The sequence below is a fragment of the Papaver somniferum genome, unplaced genomic scaffold (assembly GCF_003573695.1).
Source record: "Papaver somniferum cultivar HN1 unplaced genomic scaffold, ASM357369v1 unplaced-scaffold_132, whole genome shotgun sequence".
NCBI classification, from domain to species: Eukaryota; Viridiplantae; Streptophyta; class Magnoliopsida; order Ranunculales; family Papaveraceae; genus Papaver; species Papaver somniferum.
In genome coordinates this window covers 11,882,509-11,905,302 of record NW_020622381.1, presented here as the reverse complement: position 1 = coordinate 11,905,302, position 22,794 = coordinate 11,882,509, and positions in this window count along the sequence as shown.

Sequence of the window (22,794 nt, the reverse complement as noted above, 5' to 3'; positions counted from 1 at the left end):
AATGTTCTTTATATATAGGAAAGGGAAAACCTAGTTATCTAATGGACCGCACATCCATGGGCCACAGGCCCTATAACACTCCCCCTTGTGCAGTTCAATAACAAAGCTTTATACATAGTACTTCACATATAGTTCTTTGAATGTAGTTCTTCAAATGTCGTCCTCTTCTTGATGACTTGTGCCGAAATCAATCGCCTTAGTAAAACTTTGACAAGGAAAAACCCAGTGGGATAAAACCTTGGTAAAACAATTCACATGTAGTACTTAACATGTTGTCACGTACTTTACATGTAGTTCATTCACATGCAATACGATTTTCAAAGATCGACGAGTCTAAGTTAATTGCCTCGTTAAAACTTCGCCAGGGAAACCCAGAGGGACAAAACCTGAACTAAAGAAAAAGAGTACAATATTAAGCAAACTTAGAACATAGTTGGACTCGAATATGTTGCCTCATTAAAACCTTGACAAGGAAAACCCAGTGGGACAAAACCTTGACGAAGGGAAAAGAGTACAACGTGACAGATGCAAGTAAAGGTGATCAGCTGCAGATGATCACTTTGCTCTGTTGAAGTTGACTAGTTGCTTCACAACTCCTAAGGCAGAAAATCTTCGTGGGAAAGACAATAGCCTTAGCTGGGAAATTACATTCCCGGTGTTTGTTGTTGGTGAAGGAAAATAGTTCAACATACCATTAGATGCTCCCCCTGATGTCAGACAATTTTCATTAGTCTAATGCAGTAAAAAGGAGTTGATCACACTTACCTTGGTGACTTGAAAGCTTATAAGACCATGTTGTTGATTCTGGAAGTTGCGTTGCTTCACAGACTATCGCGTTTCATTTCTTTGATTCAGATATTTTCAGTAATATCAACGCGATCTTTATGTCTGCAACATTCAACATACTTGATGTTTTTAGTGTTGTCTCGCTAAAAACCTTGTCGAGTGACAAAAACCTTATGGGAAAAACTATTCTCGATCGAAGGAAAAAATAGTACAACGCATCTTCAATTTCGAAGTAAAATATGTCGACATCATATCCTTGGATCCTCCCCCTGATGTCGGCATCTCCCCCTGCTTACTTTCAGAGTTGTTCTAGACAGTTCCTTTAGTCATGTATTTTACGAAACTGAATATTAGTAATGACTTAGGAAATAGTCTACCATATCTCCCCCTGATTACTTTCGTTGGAGAAGAGATTATTGTGCCTTCATAATCAACAACTTTTGGATTGCACTTTGATTAGCATTCCTTTTTATGTCTTTGCAGGGATAAAACGAATCTATGGCAATGGTTACTTTTAAGTACATGATTACATTCACTATACCATTCCAATGACGTTGCGTTGGCGCTGAGCTATATCAAGCTAACAAGTTCCCTGAGGATGTAAAATTTAATCGAGTGCATTATTATACTAAGTACAACAATGCGTCTATTGTACTTAGATATGGGAATTTCATCTCCCAACACATCTTCGTCATATTCCTTTGGACGAAATGGTTACTTACTTACATTTGAACCTTGATTAATCATGGGAGTGCTATCAGGATGCATGTCTTTGTTAAATTGCCTGACAACTTTAGACATATGCAAACTGGTTGAATAATATCCTACAAGCTCAGTACTCGGTCGAGCTTTCCCTAGATTTTTCATCTCAAATTCGGATTTTTAAATAGTTTTTAAGGTCTCTTATTACATCAATAGTACCCATCGTGTCTATACCATCGACATAAATAGCTACAATTTCAAATTAGGAACTTTCTTGTGAATACGCAAGAAAAAATAACTTACTTGTCTATCCCCTCCAAATCAAATAGCCACTTAGACGGGTATACCACTTCCGCATGATTGCTTCAATCTATAAGTGAATGTTCTATCTAATTGTAAATGCACTCTGTGGTTTAGAGTTACTTGATTTGGGCAACAAAAGTATATCAAGTACTTTTGTAAATATCTTCTATCTCTTGATTCTTTCAGAGATACGTAACAACCACATACATATGCTGCATTTCAAGTCCTTTTGAAATTACCAAGCTCACTAAGTAGCGGAACTCTATAACGTCATTACAAGAACAATTCCAGGGCTTTGTGAGAAACCTCGCGCCAAAAGGAGAGTCTTTGTACTTTAAGACTACTTTCTTCTGATTCTGTTTTATGACAAATTAATTATGTATGTCCAATAGGCTTTACACTTGGTTGGTTAGCACTACCACACCAAATACCCGTATATTTGTCAAAGAACTAAGTTCTACCTGGGTTGTGTAGTCCAAATATGCTATTTATTTGAAATTAATCAAAATAAAGCATGGTTCGATCTCATTGTGCTTTACTTCTGGAGCAACTATTTATGTATTATATCATCATTGTGTACGCATGATCCTTCCATTGACTCATGTGCATTCTCATAATCCGTCAGGATTTCATTGTTCTCTAGAATCATTTAATACTTCGGAGCATCCTCCAGTATTGATTCATGGACATAGTCAGAGACAATCAAATGAGATGATTTCATTAATGATACACATTAGGTTGTGCCTTACTTATCTACTTACTTTCTAGGTGAGCATTAATCGAACCCGGTGGTCTCTCCATAATCAGTGTACATTTCTAACACCTTAATCTATGGTGTACCCCATACTGAGGATTTCTAAACTTGCAGGAATATTTGTAGCTGGTATGTGTGATCTTGTCACTTTAGCGACATTAGTGTACATTCTGAAAATTGATTATTCTTTGTCACTTCACATTTACATTTGTGGAGTACAAGAATCAATATGAGACACAGTGGGAACACACCACGACAATCCTGTCGTTCCCTTAGAAAATATGTTTTCTTATCTCCCCCTAACGACGGGAAGATTGTCTCATTAAAGTGATAACCTGCAAATCTAGCAGTAAGAGATCTCCTGCCAAAGGTTTTAAAATGCGGATAATTGTTGAGAGTAAATATCCAACAAAAATACTTAATCATTTTCGTGACCCATCATAGTACGATGTGGACTCGTAATGGCACATATAGTGCAACCAAAAATGCGTAAGAACACAAATGTCAGGCTTAAATTCAGTAACCAACTGGAACGCAGAAAAGGTTGACTAATATTGGGTTCTAAAAAGAATTACGTAAAGATGTGTGTAATATTGCATATCCCCAAAGCAATAAAAGGTAGGTTGGTACGCATAACCTATTCCTTAGACACCATCTGTAACCTTTGATGGTAGCCTCTGCGAGACCATTGGGTATAAGATGCTCTATATTGATCCTATTAAACATGCAATTTTCATCAAGTCCTTTTGATGTAAATTCTCTAGCATTAACAAGGGTGGTTAGCCTTTTCACTTTGCGTTGTTTAATATGTGCTAGGAGTTTTCAAACGCAAATTTCTTGGGAACTATAACTAGTCCAAAATTTCAAAACATTCACCAGATCCATCAGTCACTTTAATGGTCTGCATTCTGCATGAATATTTTTCTAAATTTCACCTTGTTTTCTTTGTAATATGGAAATTTTACCATTTACATCTTAGGATGGTCTCGATCCTGTTTTACTGAAGACTTTGTAAAAATGAGTGATATGCTTTCTTACCTAAAAGCATAATGGGAAGGGGGGTTGTGCATCTAGTAATTTAGAAAACACTTATTGAGAGATATGCTGTCACTTTGCATTCTGTCAATCTTTTTCCCATTTTCGTTCACTCCAATAAAGTGATATTTGTACGAGTTCTTTCAAAACAATAATCATGTCACAACCAATGTTTCTTTATGGTTATGCCCAAACCCTGTATGAGTCAGTTTCCAACATTTCATCGTCGGAGTCAATATGGATTCAATAATCCAAATATTATAGGGAATTACATTGCACTAGATTGACTCATTAGTTTCTCTAAAATATATTTCCTTCAAAATATATTAGATAATATAAAAGATGCAATCAGTTACATTCTCACCATTTTGATGTTCCACATGATATCCATTTGCACGGGCTACTTGGAAATTTAACAAGGTGTGATTATCTCTTGGTACATTTAGAGATTTTGCGACGTCTTTGTTCTATCTTGAAAAAATAAATGAGCAGTGCTGCGCTCGATAAGATAGGGAATTGGTCAGGCAAAGTTCTTGTTTCCATTAAAGTTGATGTGAAAATTGGTTGTTACTATGATACACATACACATTACATTGTATATACCAACACCTATGACCAGGTGCATTTCCAACTCTTTTATTATGATGGGAGCTAGAATTACATCTTAGATGATCCCATGTTCAATTGATACCTATACTTTGGTGTCATTACTCTTTTATAAGTCCCTTTTCACATGCTTTATATGAGTCGGTACGTCTAACCCTCATTACTTTGGGGTTCTTTCCATTTTCAATTTTGCTACATTTAGCTTAATTTGAGAAATTTCTTTATCTCAATAGGCCAAGAGAATCTCACCGCACATGTCAACCACTTACTTTAGGTTGAATATATTACTAAAGATAATTCTCTTGTTGTCATACTTCAACATATACTGGTTCGTTAGTATCAAGGATGAAGTAGAGAAATGGAAATTTTCTGACTCATATCACCTTTTGTGAGTTCTTCTACAAATTGGTATACATGTGATTTTATTTGCAATGTATCTTTTTAAAAAATATCGACTCTTAATAGTCGAGCCAGTGGATTGCATCCCACAGAACATTTCAAATTTGGGAAGAGAATATCAAGTACACAATAATGGTGCTAGTACTTATAAACCCCAAATAAATACATTGGAATTGAGTTGGTACAACCAATTGAACAAAAGATAAACATCATTCAACCATAGCCAATATCATTTCAAGAAAACAAAATAACATTAAGACCAAAATTCTTGATGGTTGAGATCAATAATCATAATTTAAGTTGACAGTTTATATGATATGGACTTATCTTAAGATAAAAATAAATAAATAACAGAACTAGACATGTTCTAAAAAAAATAGAAAAACAAGCCCAACAAATATTTGATGTAAACACCCGGCGTTCGTTACATACCTCACATTGCGGTTCCCTCTTGCATATGTATATACACAAAACTGGAACACTTATAGTCACGCACGTCCCAGAACCGGAACTGAACAAGACATAACAAGTTGGACCGGGTTAGATGGATCAGGTGGACCGAACCGGATTGGTTGGACCAGGTGCAGCGAACCGGGTTGACTGGACCAAGTGGACCGAACCGGGTTGACTGGACCAGGTAGACCGAAACGGATTGGCTAGGACCGGGAAGAACCTGACATAAACTTTCTCTTTCACATATTACCTTTCTCCTGGGATAGAATAAGAGACGGTATCTCACGGGAAGATCTTCCCTCACAAGGTCAGGGAATATACAGACGGATCTTCCTTCACAAGTTGAGGGCTTATACAGACGGGATCTGGGATTAGTGCCTATACTGTACAACACAATCAATCAATGAGATTAATGTCTATATTGTAGAGTACAATTAATCGCTACGATGGAAAAAAATAATGCAATACAATTGAATAAAATCAACCCTTAAAAAGAAAAATAGGATAAAATGAACTTAGCTTCGTGATGATTGTATACTGCCTCCATTAAATCCAGATCCCACTTTTGTTTTTTTGAACAGCTTGTCTTTATCATCCGTAAAGAAAAAAAATCACCCAAAGCTTTGTGGTAGCTTCGTGCATGATAACGTTTTGTAGTATCAATTGGGTTAAAGCAAGAGATAGAGACAGAGATGGAGAAGGAGAAGAACTTCTTATTGATAAAGAGGCATCAGAGAGTATATACATACAATGTTCTCTATATATAGGAAAGGGAAAACCTAGTTATCTAATGGACCGCACATCCATGGGCCACAAGCCCTATAACATTTTGATAATTTCTTCGGTATTTTAGTTTTTTTTTAAAAGATACATCAGCTTTTTTGACACTAAGATCTGTTGATGGAACTTGCCACCATTCTCTAAAGATTACAATCTTTAAGGACAGACTTAGTCAAGCAATCTGCCACTTTATTACAATCTCTAGGGACATAAACACAAGATTAGTTACTATGATTATCACACAGTTCCACACACTTATTTATCAAAGGAGAAGATTGCCAGTCGGGAAGCAAACTTTCATTTACATATGATACAACATTTTTACAGTCAGACTCAAAGTTACTTTGTTCTAGTTTTGTTGATTACCCACCGCATAGCTTCTATTAAAGTCCAACTTTCAGCCTGATTAACATGACTTACTCTTACAAGGACTCCTTTTTCTGCAACATATGACCTTGTAGAATTTCTAGTTAACACAGCAATTCCTGCCAACTGAAAAGTCTTATGAAAAGAAGCATCCACATTGATTTTTAAAGTGTCTGGTGGAGGTGGAGTCCAATGATGTTCATGCCCTACAGAATGACTAGTATGTAATGCATGAGTAGCATTAATTATGTCAGCCAAATACTTGAAAAGAGGCAGTAAAGTTGAGTTAGAGTTGACTGTTTCTTGTTGAAAATGAACCTAACACCTGTATTTCCAGATATGCCAAAGAGTTGCAATCATTCCATGTAAAGAATGAGTGTCTGAAGTAAAGTTGATTGAATCAGTTGTTCAAGTAGCAATCCAGTCATGAAGAGTTGAAAATTGTTGGATATAAGTAAAATGTAGAGGCTGAGAAGCTCTAAATATTTATTTAGCAAAGGGGCATGTAAATAATAACTGATTGATATCTTTTATATGCTGAGTATTGCAGAGGACACAAATATTATCATTTGCAGTTGTAATGTGCAAATTTGCTTTAACATGTAGAGCATTATGTACAACTTTCCACATGAAGATCTGTAATTTGTATGGAATTTTTAACTTCCAGAATTTCTACCAGTAAGCAGTATTTAAAGCAGGTGGTGTTGATAGAGAATTAATATCATGTAAATGGTGATAAATTGAAACAATTGAGAATTGACCAGATGAAGTAATAGTGGGTTTGTTTGTGGAATTCATCGTTTCCAGGAATTTATGTAAATCCCTTGTGTGTTTGGTAACTCGGTTTAAATTCTTAGGATTCATATAGTTCTCTTGTTTTCAAGTCTATGTACCATTTGGCATTACCCTGAAATCTCAAAATTGCATATATATGAGACTTAAATTAAAAAAAAAAAAGTGGGTCCATAAATCCCTTGATAACTTTCCGAGCAAATCTTAGGGGAGAGGGGTCGGACTCCATATGGAGGATTTTCTGGAAAAGTGATTCCTGTAGGAAACGTGATTCCAAGGATTTGGACAACCAAACATACCGAGGGAAACGTAATTCCACCAAATCCCCTGGACCCATAAATCCCACCTTTAAAATTCTACATCCAAACCCACTATAAGAGGCCATATCAATTTATCCTGAGATTGTAGATTCAAAGGGATAGTTAAGATAGAGTGCACATGTGTTGGAGTGAACAACTGGTAAAGAAGATAAATATTCCGTTGAAATGTTTCTGAATCGAAAAGTTGTGAAACCCATTGAATATTAGAGGTACTGAGATCATCCCAAGAACATAAAGCTGAAGATTCACTTGGAATCTAATTATGCTTCCATATGTTTATTTGTTGTGTTATCACTAACCTACCATTTACTGAATTTTTGAACAATTTGTATTCCATGAACAACACTTTGCCGAACCCAGCTTGAGTTGTAATTATCAGGAGGAAGTTCATATTTAAGATCATGAATAGGGAAAATATTTAGACTTCAACAATTACACATATGAATCACCTGGATTACGAATATGTTCCATGCTAGTTTGGCTAACATAGCAGAGTTATAATGATGAAGTTGTTTTAAGCCTAAACCTCCTAATCTTTTCGGCAAATTCATCTTAGACCCAGATATAAAGTGCCCATTCATATGGGAAAATGAACTGTTCCACCAGTAATTCCTCTGGATTTGATCCATATGATGTATAATAGTGTCAGGTAACTTCAGAACTTGCATATGATACATGCTCATTGTGCTAAGAACAAAATTTAGTTGAGTTGTCTTACCGGCTTGATTGATAATTTTACTACTCCAACCTTGAAGTCTCGCATACATTTGCTCCAGAATAGGCTGGCAATTTTTTATTCTTGATCGATGCAAGAGTAAAGGTATACCTAAACACTCTTCACCAAGACCCATAATCTTCATATGAAGAATGTTAGTAAAATGATTTCGAAGAGAAGGGGAAACATTCTTACTGAAAAAATAATGGATTTTTACAGATTTGCTACTTGTCCAAAAACATTACTAAATTGATCCAAAATATGTTGTAAATTTATGAGATAAGTCGGAGATGCTTCTAGAAATAATAAGAAATCATTCGCGAAGAAAATATGACTCACCTCTGGGTTGGGTTTTGCCACTTTGATTTCTTTTAAGTTGCATTGTAAAATTTGTGATTGAATAATTGTTGAGAATGCTTCCATAATGATAAGAAATAAATAGGATGATAGTGGATCACCTTGTCGAATTTCACGTGAAGGAGTAAAGGAAGCATATGGTCTCTCATTGACGAGAAGTGTATGCCTGTTGTGGTAATACATTATCGAACTAGCTGAATCCAGTCTTGATGAAATCCAAGTTGCAAAAAAATATTAAAATGGAAGGGTCATTCTAGTTCGTCGAAGGATTTCGACATGTCTAATTTGAGGCCAATATAAGGAACTTTTACTTTTTTTTTCTTCATAATATGAATGAGCTCATATGCAATTATAACATTGTATTGAATGTGTTTGCCAGGTACATATGCAAATTGTATTGGTGAAATGAGGTTGTTGAGTTAAAGGTTTCAATCTGTTATAAATGATTGTTGAAAATAATCTTATAACTAACATTAATAAGATAATAGGTCGATATCATTGGGTGTTCGTGGATGTAATGTTTTAGGCATAAGAACTTGAAAAATATGATTAATATCTTGAAGCATAAACTTATGAGAAAAGAAATGTTGAACCATTGAAGTTACCTCTTTACCTATAGTAGACCAACATTGTTGATAAAAAGATGCTTGGAATCCATCTAGTCCCAGTGAAGCCCATGGCCTGATTTGGAAAACTACTTCTTTTATTTCTTGTTCATAAGGAATTTGAAGAAGTGCGTTATTATCTGCATCTTTAATACAATTATGAAATTGTGATAAAATAGAAGTATCAGTGGCTGGATTTGTAGTTGTTGAAATAACTGAGAAGTGTTGTAGTAGAGTATTCTCAATCTCATCTGTAGAATCATGCCAAATACCAAAGGAATCCTGAACTCAATCTATCTGATTTGTTTTTTTGTTGTAATTTGTAGTAGCATGAAAGAAAGATGTATTCTTATCTGCATCATGAGCATGTGTAATAGCTTTTTGGACATAAAAATCTTTCTGAATTGACAACCAGCTCTCAAGAGAGTGAGTGAGATTAATAATGATAGGATGACAAATGGGCATATTTAAGCTAGTAAAATGATGTATTTCTTGATGTTTGGACCGAATTGTAGATTCAATATTGCCAAAAGACAGTTTTTTCGCTGAAGTCTTTGTCTAGTGTACTTCAGTTTAGAATTAAACTGATAAGGAGAATCTAAAATTTTTGAGTCCAACTATCATTAATAGTATCAGTACAAAAAACTTGAGAAAACCGGCATCTGTAGAGACGAAACGGAATATTTCTTGGCCCAAAATCTCGACAAGTAGATAACAAAATCGGCGAATGATCTGAAGAAACAGGTGGAATATGTTGAAAAGAAGTTTTATTATAACTAGTCATCCAAAAAACATTAACTAAAGCCCTGTCAAGTCTAACAACAGTATGAGCATTACAATTCTTTGATTAGACCAAGTTGTTGGCGAGCTTGAAAACCCTAAATTAATTAAACCTAGTTGTTGAATAATAGGTCTAACTAATCCAGAGTGTTGATGATATGGAGTATGTGAACTTTGTAATTCTGAAGCATTCATTCTGAAGTTAAGATCTCCAATTAAAAGCCACGACAAATCTACAAGAGGATGCATTTCTAACAAATATTGCCATTGTTCTTGATTTTCAGCAAAATCATAAGCTCCATACATACAACTCAGTAAAATGTCAGGATGATGATAATGAGTATGCAAAATGGCATGTATGTTATGTCTAGTTGTATGCATAATTTGAAGGCCAACACTAAATTTCCAAGCTATAGATATTCCACCAGACAAACCAACAAAAGATGCAATCCAAAAATTAGGATATTTAAATTGTTGTAAATAAAAGTGCATCCTAGACTCTTGAGTTTTAGTTTCTGATATAAAGAAAACATCAGTTTTGTATTTAGTAATACAAAAATGAAGATAGTCACGAGTAGAAGGGTTCCAAAACCTTGACAATTCCAAGAAAGAATTTTCATGAAAAGAAAAAGTAAGAAAACAGAATAAAATTAAAATCCAGTTGAAATCTAGAGTAAAAATAGCAGGCAATACCTGCTGATCAGCATCAGTGAGATTACAATTATAAAATCGAGTCCTAGCAGCAATGTTTGAATCTGTTGGCTCAAAATTAACATTGGTTTGAGCTGTCCAATACCGGTTTCCCCAGATTGGCTCAGTAAATAATTTAACTTCAGGTTGATGGCTTGTAGAAGCTTTTGCAGTTACATTTGGATTATTACTTGTAGAAGCATGGTTTTTAGTGGCTGCCTGGTCTGAGTCATCATCAGATAGATCAACAACGGTCATATTCCTGCATCTTTTACGACGAGTGAAAGTACGACAACCAACTCTAGAATTAGAACTTGCTGGAACTAATGCAGAATGGGGCTTAGGCATAACTCTGTTAGCTGGTGCAATTGAGGAGTCATACTGAGAATATGTAGCGGTCTAGTAAGATATATGCATTCTATCTAAAGAACAAAGCTGAGCAGAAGTTGGTTCTTGTAAGTAAGATCTTGCGATTACCATGTTGCATAAACAAACTAGCTAGTTCTTTATAATGCCTTTCTGGTAAAATATATGGTTCTAAAGCAAGATAAAAGTTCCTCACAGTTCTTCCCATGTTAAGTTTCCAAGTCTTTCTATCTCCAAAAAGTCTAGTATTATGATCTGGAACCTTCCATTCATCACATAACTTATATGGTTACTTTTCAAAATCGAATCGAACCCATCTTGTAACTCCTATAACATTAGCAATATGAATTCCTTTTATCATGGGGGTTGTATTTTCATCATAACTAAAGCTCTAAATTTGTTTGAGTTAGTGGGATGAATACCATCAGGTTCTACTAAAACAATTTTTCCAACTATAATATCATAAAGATGAAGTATTTCTGGGTAAGTAAATTCATAGAGGAGATATCACACAGGAGGTGCCGAGATTAGGTTTCCCAGTTGCTAGAGTTCTCCCTTATATAGTTTCAAATCAGGGTTTGCAATCAATGTTACCTTGGTAACAAATCATTCAATATTCACGGTTAGATGAAAACCGATTAGACTCAAACTAATATATTTTAACCGTTAGATCGAACTTAGCTTGTTACACACAAATGAAAAGTGACTTCATTTAGATATGGGTAACCGTACCTAAATGTGTACACCTTATTGGCTCAACAATAGTTAACTGAAGTTAGCCATATGAACACTTTCATATCAACCTTGTTCATCTTAACACAACTAGTTCAAATGACCTAAATGAAACTAGTTCTAGAGTTGTTCAATTGTTCTTATTCTCATACAAGTATACAAGACACAATTGAAGCAAAATATATTTTGATTCACTTATCATTCATGAATATTATAGCCACGGTTTGCAAAAGATTGCATTCCTTAATTTATAAATGTATTAGTTCATGAACAAACCGATTTTAGAACATAACCTACTCAAGTAGAGCTGGCAAACAAGCCGAAACCCGCGGGTTAACCCGTGCCCGGACCGTGAAATCCCGAACCCGGACTGGCTGGTTTCTAAACAAGCCGGGTTCGGGTTGTAGAAATGGTGACCCGTCGAGAAACGGGTTAACCCGTCCCGGACCGCAAAACCGCGGGTTAACCCGTAAACCCGTACTTCCAATTTTCAGATAATCGACCCGGCTTCCCTTATCCTTTTTCGTGGGTGCCTTAGCAATTTTATTTGGTCTTATCACCAAAACGTGTCGAGCAGGAGTCATTTCTCTTATTCTTTATCTTTTCTTCTTCTTCTTCGTTTTTATTTCTCCTTCTCATCTCTTTCTTCTTCTTTTCTTCCTGTTCTTCGTCTGTGAGAGGCTTACGAGATGAGAGTGAGAAGTGATTGAGTAAAATCAACAATGGGTTTTTACATATGATGAAGGAGCTGAGGTAGTTGTCGATACAACTCAGAGTGAAGAAGAAGGGTAATCGAGAATTAGGGATTTTCTGTAAATTTAATTGGAAATCGAACTAGATGATGATTAAGAATAAATTAGAGATGGGTTTGTTTAATTGAATATTTTTATTTTTGATTTGGGTTCGAATTAGGGATGTATTGATCTGAGGATTACTTTAGGGTTTTTGAGATTCCGAATTCGTTGAAGTTTATGATGAATTGAGGGTGGAATCAAGTATTTCATAGGGGGTTGCTGTTTAATCGATGAGGTGAAGCTGTTCTTGTGAGAAAGGTAATTTAGGGTTCTTGTAATTTGAATTTATCTTGAGTAAAATTGAATACGAATTGATGAATCTTATATGGATTTGTTCAATTAAAGTTGAATCGGTTATATGGAGGTTTAATTTGAGTTATTTGTAAAATTATGAATTCACTGAATTAGGGTTTCTCTCATGTTCTTCCCCATATTATAAATTAAGGTTCCTGAGTTGGAAGTTTAAATGAATGTAAATATAACTGAGGTGATGATATGGATGGTGGTGTTGGTGTATGAACTGATAGGGGTTTTGCTTTAAGATGGTAGCTTTGTGGTGTTAAGGGAGGAGGTAGTTGTCAGGAAGATGAGTTACTTTGAATTGCTAGTAGGAATGGGTAATGTTGGATGAACTGAACTGGTGGTTTGTTGATGTGCAAGATGATATGTTGTTGAGTCATGAGATGCTCCTACAGGTGGATGTAACCCGTGAACCCGCAGGTTGACTCACCATAAATCGGTTTCTGGCGAGTTGACTCACCATAAACGGGTTAACCCGTGAACCCGCAGGTTTAACCCGTTACGGGTGCGGGTTGAAGAAATAACGACCCGTGAAGAATATCAACCCGCGGGTTTTGACCTGTGTTAACCCAAACCTGTGTAACCCGTAACAAGCCAGCCTCGGCCCGCCCGTTTGCCAGCTCTATACTCAAGTATGCAAATGCGTATGCATACCTAAGTGGTCGGACTTGGTCTGGGTTTGACAGTATGCGAACGGGTACGCATACTGTCGTACACCACCAAACTCAGTTGAATTCCCGGAGTTGAACTTACGTCGGTACGCATACGGGTATGCATACTAAATTCCCAGACTTTCAACTTACCAACCAGTACGCATACGGGTATGCATACTTGGTGTGTAGGGAAAAGTAACCTACAAACTAACCTGCAAGTATACAGGGAAGTTGAAGCAAGTAATAGTAAATAGGGGTTTGTCCACAGGGACTTGGAGGATTTGCTACAGTTCTCTTTGGGGAGTTTCTAAAGTTATCTGAGTTCAAGGGAGGGTACTAAGGCTTTTGATTTCACTACCTGACCCTAGGCTAAGGAAATTGTGATGCAATGTATGTCTTGTTTTTTTCATGAAAGGTTACAAAGAAGGATAGAGAAACTAACCTAGCTAAATGACCCCTAGCATCAGCTGTCTTTCAACAGCACAACTGATCACAAGTATTTAGCTCAACTAGCTAACTGAGCTTGATGCAATCTCTCTAATGGATTAAATTCTCACACACTGACCTAGCTGCACTCCTAGCATCAGCTGTCTTCTAACAGCACAGCTGATCACAAGTGAGTAACTCAAATGGCATTTCATTAATCCTAAGGCAGTTAAAGCATTTCAAGACAATACATATACATTTACTATCCTAGCATATGATCAAGAGCTTCCTCTAAGCCCTAGCAAATGAAACTAACACATAATAAAACTGAAATTAAGACAAAACAACATATGAATTGAAGTTCAAACAAAACAGGGCAAACATATGAGAAACTGGCTAGCCCAGTCCTCTTGGTGGTGCACTGGCTAGTCCAGGCATGTGCATTTTCACAACCCATGACCCCAATTTATAGTCAGTTACAATTCCCCCAAAATACCCAAATGTCAGAAATTAGGGTTTCACAAAAGGGTGAAATTGGCTTACCTAATACACTGATAACAACTCTAAATCTTCCCCCCGTGCTTCTGTTGATCCAATTGCATCTACCCATGCTCTGATTTCTTCTCCAACTTCACCTATTCTACCAATTTCAAACCTAGGGTTTCTGTGAAGAAAAAGGGTTGAAATCGATAGAATATGTGTCTAGAGAGGTAGGGTAATGATGGGTTATGATTACAAGTAGCCATGATGGCTTTTGGAGGATGCGTGGTGGTGGTTGAGGCAGAGGCAGGCGGAGCTGGTGGCGGACATGGTTTCTGCAGAGGGAATGGGGAAGGAGATGGGGTGAGCTCGATTAGGTTTTGGCTAGGGGTTGTTTGGTTTGTGGGATATAGGCTTAGGTGTTTGAGTGTTGAGCGGGATCATCGAACCTTGATGTTCGGTGATGAAAGGCGTAGGATGATAACTTCTGAAACGGATCTAACGGAGAAATTGAGACAGATCGTGAGCGACCGTTGGATGCAAAAATACAACGAAACTGACGGCTCAAGATGGAGTTAGGTGCTGTAGTGTAGGGCGGAGATATCAAACTTCGATGCACAGCAAGGGATCGACCGTTGGATTCAACTACCATCTAATCTGAAGGCTTGGAATTTCAGCGCTGTGGTGCTCGGCAGAGACTTCAGATTTTGATGCTCTATGAAGGAGCGACCGTCGGATGCTTCTGAGAACTGATCTGATGGCTGAGAACGGAGGCGCTTTTGTGTGTAGAAAATGAGGTTGTGCGCACCATTCTTCGCGGCTTCCTTGCGTAATTTCTCCCGGCTTTTCACTACTTTTCTGCTCTTTTCGCTCCGCGACTCATCCGAACTTTATTTATTACCTAAAAATGCAAAATTAATTAATAAAAATATTTATTCTTGAAAACAATGAAAATACAGAATATGGGATAAAATGTAGAATTAATGCATAAAAGATGAGTTAAAATGCCAACAAAAAGGGATAAATATATACAATATTTGGCACTCATCAAATACCCCCAAACCTGAATTTTACTTGTCCTCAAGTAAAACAAAACTAAGGAAATCCTAACTATACCACTGTCGCTGGTCTCTCGAATGCATTTAGCGTATGCACTAAGCCTTTTAAACCACTAAGTGTCCCTAGTGGACGAGTTGAAGTCTCGTGAAGGTTTACCAGAGGTGTGCCTACAAAACCTAAGGACAAAATATAAGCTCAGATTCCATCAAATGTGACATGTGCAAAACAGTTAAAGCTCACAGCAAAATGGAGATGTCAATCTAGCTATCAAAGGCACAATCCTAGCACTGATAACAAAAAAAGACATGTGATAAGAGTGTAAAGTGTATCTACACATGTGTAAAGAAAGATCTGAAGTTATGACTACTAATCACCAAGAGATAGTTTCTCAGGCTAAGAACTGAGGTCGAAATCTAGCTAGCTGTCCGGACTTTACGAGAATTGTGAATGAGTTGGAGGTATTTCACAATTACTCGCGTTGTACATCAATGGCATACACCCTCCTTGCTTACAACACAAAAACACAAAAGATGACTATTTACATTGACTATTCTCTTTTATTTTTGGAACAAGAGAGAATGGAATTGATAAATACTTGATTTTTTTGGTATTTTTCTGATATATTTTTTTTTTTTTTTCTGAATATATACATCGTTTTTTTTTTTTTTTTTTTTTTTTTTTTTTTTTTTTTTTTTTTTTTTTTTTTTTACAAGGAAACACTTTTGATACATAACAAAAAGAAACAAAAGATTACATGACACTTTGCAAGAGGTAGCCCTTTTTGATGCACCCAGTTAAATTCGATGGTTGTTTTTCTTAATGTAACCTCCACCTTCTATCCCAACCAACCAAAGAACAAGCTAGTCAAGTTTCGTTCAGTATTCTAAAGTGATTGGCAATCGTAACTTCCTATCAAACACCTTGAAGATCGATGGTTGTTTTTCTTGTAATAATTTTTCTTTTTCTTCTTTTTCTTTCTTTTATGGGTTTGTAATTATTATTTTTGTTTTTATTTTCTTTTATGGGTTGTGCTAATTTATGCTAGGATAATTAAAAAAAAAATAAAGAAAAACAAAAATTATTACAAGCCCACAAATTAAAAATGGAAGCCCACAGGTTGGGTTCTCTTAATGGGTTTAGGCTTACCTTTGAAGCACAGCCCAGCTGTTCAGTTAGGTTGCAAAAGCCCAGTTGGGCTTTGGATCATCCTAAGCAGCTCAGTTGGTTCAAGCCCAGCAGCAAAGGTGGAGCAGAGCCCAGCAGAATCTGCAGCGAAGCCCAGCTCAGTTGGTTCAAGCCCAGCTTAGTTGGTTCAGAGCCCAGCAGTAGAGAGTTGGCACAAGCCCAGCAGCAGAGAAAGCAGGCTTTGGCTTTGGCTTTGGCAGCAGCTGCACAGCAACAGCACCAGCAGAAACTGCAGCTTCACAGCAGCAGCTGCACAGCAACAGCACCAGCAGAAACTGCAGCTTCACAGCAGCAGCACTTGCACTTGCAGCAGTGCAAGGTAGTGCACACCAACAGCAGAAAACAAGCAGCAGCAAATAAGCACTTGCACACCAACAGCAGCAAACAAGCAGCAGCAAACAAGCACTTGCACACCAACAGCAGCAAACAAGCACTTGCAGCAGTGCAAGGTAGTGAAGCAAGGCAATGCTCTTAGTGAAGCGAGAACAAGAGCAATGCAAGAGCAGGAGCAAACAAGGAAGTTGCAGGTCAGGAACAAGCAAGAAAACAAGAAAGAAGACAGAAAACAAGAACAAGTTGCAGGTCAGGAACAAGCAAGAAAACAAGAAAGAAAACAGAAAACAAGAACAAGTTGCAGGTCAGGAACAAGCAAGATTAACAAGAAAGGAAACAGAAAACAAGCAAACCGCTACCGAGTCCCCGGCAGCGGCGCCAAAAACTTGGTGTGTAGGGAAAAGTAACCTACAAACTAACCTGCAAGTATACAGGGAAGTTGAAGCAAGTAATAGTAAATAGGGGTTTGTCCACAGGGACTTGGAGGATTTGCTACAGTTCTCTTTGGGGAGTTTCTAAAGTTATCTGAGTTCAAGGGAGGGTACTAAGGCTTTTGATTTCACTACCTGACCCTAGGCTAAGGAAATTGTGATGCAATGTATGTCTTGTTTTTTTCATGAAAGGTTACAAAGAAGGATAGAGAAACTAACCTAGCTAAATGACCCCTAGCATCAGCTGTCTTTCAACAGCACAACTGATCACAAGTATTTAGCTCAACTAGCTAACTGAGCTTGATGCAATCTCTCTAATGGATTAAATTCTCACACACTGACCTAGCTGCACTCCTAGCATCAGCTGTCTTCTAACAGCACAGCTGATCACAAGTGAGTAACTCAAATGGCATTTCATTAATCCTAAGGCAGTTAAAGCATTTCAAGACAATACATATACATTTACTATCCTAGCATATGATCAAGAGCTTCCTCTAAGCCCTAGCAAATGAAACTAACACATAATAAAACTGAAATTAAGACAAAACAACATATGAATTGAAGTTCAAACAAAACAGGGCAAACATATGAGAAACTGGCTAGTCCAGTTCTCTACAAGAGTGAAGCTGGCTAACCCAGCATGTGCATTTTCACAACCCATGACCCCAATTTATAGTCAGTTACAATTCCCCCAAAATACCCAAATGTCAGAAATTAGGGTTTCACAAAAGGGTGAAATTGGCTTACCTAATACACTGATAACAACTCTAAATCTTCCCCCCATGCTTCTGTTGATCCAATTGCATCTACCCATGCTCTGATTTCTTCTCCAACTTCACCTATTCTACCAATTTCAAACCTAGGGTTTCTGTGAAGAAAAAGGGTTGAAATCGATAGAATATGTGTCTAGAGAGGTAGGGTAATGATGGGTTATGATTACAAGTAGCCATGATGGCTTTTGGAGGATGCGTGGTGGTGGTTGAGGCAGAGGCAGGCGGAGCTGGTGGCGGACATGGTTTCTGCAGAGGGAATGGGGAAGGAGATGGGGTGAGCTCGATTAGGTTTTGGCTAGGGGTTGTTTGGTTTGTGGGATATAGGCTTAGGTGTTTGAGTGTTGAGCGGGATCATCGAACCTTGATGTTCGGTGATGAAAGGCGTAGGATGATAACTTCTGAAACGGATCTAACGGAGAAATTGAGACAGATCGTGAGCGACCGTTGGATGCAAAAATACAACGAAACTGACGGCTCAAGATGGAGTTAGGTGCTGTAGTGTAAGGCGGAGATATCAAACTTCGATGCACAGCAAGGGATCGACCGTTGGATTCAACTACCATCTAATCTGAAGGCTTGGAATTTCAGCGCTGTGGTGCTCGGCAGAGACTTCAGATTTTGATGCTCTATGAAGGAGCGACCGTCGGATGCTTCTGAGAACTGATCTGATGGCTGAGAACGGAGGCGCTTTTGTGTGTAGAAAATGAGGTTGTGCGCACCATTCTTCGCGGCTTCCTTGCGTAATTTCTCCCGGCTTTTCACTACTTTTCTGCTCTTTTCGCTCTGCGACTCATCCGAACTTTATTTATTACCTAAAAATGCAAAATTAATTAATAAAAATATTTATTCTTGAAAACAATGAAAATACAGAATATGGGATAAAATGTAGAATTAATGCATAAAAGATGAGTTAAAATGCCAACAAAAAGGGATAAATATATACAATATTTGGCACTCATCAATACTATGGTTCCCGGACTTGGAATAACTTGCAACAGTTAGCATACAAGTACGCATACTGTGCTATATTCAATCATGGTTAATTGTTGTAAAATCCCATTTCAATTATTGAAACATTCTTATAATACGACAATAGTTGTCTCACACAAACTATTAGATTCAAAGCAATTTTCAGGTGATCGAATGATCAACACGAAATATTCCGAGTCTACATCAAATGATTGTCTCACACAAATCATGTAAGACGTTACCAGGCGATTTTCACATGATCATCTTTTGACTTTCGTCAGGAATATAAGATGATCTTGGTTAAAGCGAAAGCTTACCAACACATATTTCGAGAAATATGTAAGCGAGTTAAACTCAGCTCGAAATATTAAATTTGTATGTTAGAGCATAGCTCGGTTGAACCCACCAAGCGTAGATATGTCAAGTTTGGTTGTCATATTTTAGTGAATCAAAACTCATTTTGAGAGTCGCTTGATTATGTACTAGAGTCAAGTTTGTATAGGTTAGCTTGAAAGTATAAGGATATGTGACATTACAAGTATTGCGAAGACTTGAAGAAGTAAGAAGCTACAAAGACAACATCATCCTTCCACTTGAGGTTAGTGATATTTGACTTGAACTGATTCATTCCCAAATGTATCTTTCAAGTCGTGCATATTGAAAACGAAACTGCGAAGCATGAACACTCAATATAGACATAGTATTAAGGAATACAATATGAAGTTTATTGCTTAAACTATTAAACTTTGTAGATAAGACATCAACATAATCGTTTAAACGATATTGTGATTATGTATGGGTATGAGGTGAGGATTTCATCCTAGGAAACAATGTTTTACATGTTTTTTAAGGAAGTAAGTTCATAAACTTGTTTATGAATCGAAAAGGAAATCGCCAGGTGTTATTGGGATTGTTATTCATTGCATATCTTGTGAACATCCAATATGTGTGATTTAGTATAACCGCTCATGACTTGTTTGTGTTCTTGGTAAAACTATTCACAAAGGCCTGACTTATGTATTGGTATGACTTTTATTAGTGAAACCGATCTTAAGTAATCACCTGAGATGGTATGATCAAGTTTGTGATTTTTTTGACTGAATCTGGGTAAAGGGGAACCGATCCTATGAAGAGGTGCAACACATCACAAATGGGAATCGATCCTTGTATGAGGTGCAACAAGTTTGTAGCAGAAAGGGGAACCGATCCTATGGACATGTGCAACACGTTTTTAGGCAAAGGGGAACCGATCCTTTGGACATGTGCAACACATATAAGTTAGATACCATATATATGTGGGGAACTGATCCTAGTACCTAGTCAACCGAATTTTGGAAAGCTAGTGTAACTATGCACAGTACTCACATGGAGGTAGAACCGAAACTTGTTTTGGTAGAACCGTTAAACCCATGATTTGTGATTGAGTGTTTCTTGATCAATCTCATAGTTCTTGAAAGTCGGATGAACCAATTCTAAACTTGTTTGGAAGTGTGACAAATCGGTTTCAAGGTTGTAATTATGAAAGAGGACTTACAAAGTAAGGATGTCGGCATACTTTGAACACATACAGTAATGTTTATCTTTTATTGTTCAAAGTTATTCCTTAATAGCTACAAGAAGAAAATCCCAGGATCGAAATATAAATAAGTTAAGAATATTTTAATTAAGGTTGTTAATTTTATTTTAGGAAAATGAGAATTAGTACTGTGCATTTACTAGTTGAGATTTTCCAAAGAGATTTTCGGCCATTATTTAGGACAGAGCATTTCCAGGAATTATGGAAACCGAATTTGGAATATATTGAATATCTTTGAGAATATTTTCGGTTTTGGAAATTCCTTGGTGTCCAAACTTCCTTGTCTATAAATACTTGAAGTTTGCATTTCTAGCAAACTAATCTTTCGTGACAACAAACTTCCTCGGTTGTGTTTTTACTGGTGTATCCACCTATTCGGAGAGGAGAGTAACTTAATTAGGCGAAATCTCTTACGGCCGCTCAGTTTAAAGTCTTTTTTGGGATTGAGAATCTATACGAGTACCGTTGGTGGGAAACTAGATAATTGCGGTTTATCTTGTGTTTTCGATTGATTTGATTGACTAACGGTGGTTGAACATTGATTGCACCTAGTTTGTTTATGCTTGAGAATCTTCTCTTCTGATATAAGATTCACTCAAACTAGATCGAAATTTCGACATGGATCTTTAGACTTTTATTAGTTCTAAAGACGATCTTGTGATAATCCATTATTAACAGACTCCGTTCTGTGCGTGATTGATAACAAGAGATTCAAGTTGTTGTGTGCAGGTGTTTATTGAAGATCTAAGAAGATTTGAAGACAAAGAAGATATTGAAGATTTCTGATTTGGGGTTCATAATCTTTGGTGTGCACAATACTTGTTTCAGTATAAGAGGATCCAACTATAATCGGTTTATCCTTGTGGTAGATTGGATTGATTACTTGTGTAGATCGGCATCAATACAATTCTTTGTGATTAAAAGTATTGATTTCTAAATCTTAACAATTACTTCGGTAGTTGAACAAAGATAGATCTAAGAACCTGATGAAGGAGTTTATTTGAGATAAACAGAAAAGCCTTTGTCGAACTCACATCACTTGGTTGAAGAGAGTTGATACCAAACAGATTTTTCGTTCCTTTACTGTTTGGAATACGAACCAAAGGAATTGTTCCAAGTACGTGACTTATTCATAAGTTGGAGGCGTGGGAATACAGACGGAACTAGGTGAACTATAGATTTAGTTGCTTGGTCTCAACTATACGAAGTTAGGTTTAATTTTGTGTAGCGGCTTAATCCTGAGAGTATTCAAATCTGGACAAAGTCCCGGAGTTTTTCTGCAATTGCAGTTTCCTCGTTAACAAAATCTTGTTGTGTCATTTACTTTATATTTTCCCATTATAAATGTTTTATTATAATTAAAGTAAATTACACAAACTTTAATTCCTATTTACTTGATAACCAATCTTATTGTGTTTGGTTAAGTCAAAACATTTTTATCAAGTAAACATACTTCGTTGTTGTATTGTCTCGATCTCGTATCCATAGACGATCACACAAAGTATGAACCAATTAGTTGTATTGTCTCGACTAAGTCCATAGACAATCACTTTCGGATAAAGGACTTATAGGTAGGAAAAGTTTTAGCTTGAGGTATATTTGGGTACCCTCGCCTTTTCAGTGTATAATCGAATTCTATATAGCTATACGACTTTTGTCTCAAATAAGAGATAGAGTAGAAATAGATTTTTGAGTGATAGATGAGTTCAATTCTCCACATGCCTTTTGTTGATGAAGTTCCACAAGCTCCCCTTAGTAGTTCTTCATCTTCAACCGATGAACGCCGTAAAGTCTAAAGCTCAACTACACTTTCTATCCTAATCCGAGACTTAGCTATAAGTAGACTAGAAGTCAAGACTTGTAGTTTTGGCAACTAAACTTGACAAACAAGCTTGAGATATCAAGGCTTGCGAGTTCGACCGAGCAGTGCTCTAACAATATCCCTCTTTGTCAATTTTAGTGACAAAACTATCAATACATATGGATTACAAAATAAATAGACTTTGTAGCTTCTCATCCAAATGCTTGATTTCCTTGGTTTGTCAACATTACTCGAAATTTTCATCACTTCCAAGTACTCCAGTGATTCTGAACGTGTTCAATTCAGCATCATAGTTGTTGAAGATCCATAGATATAACAATGAGAAAACAATAGCTCTCAATCATTGTTATACAGTGTCATAGTATTATATTACATAGCATCAAAGTCCAATTGCATCAAAACTTTGGGAACGATACTATGGTGATATGTATCACTTCCCCTTAGTCAATACT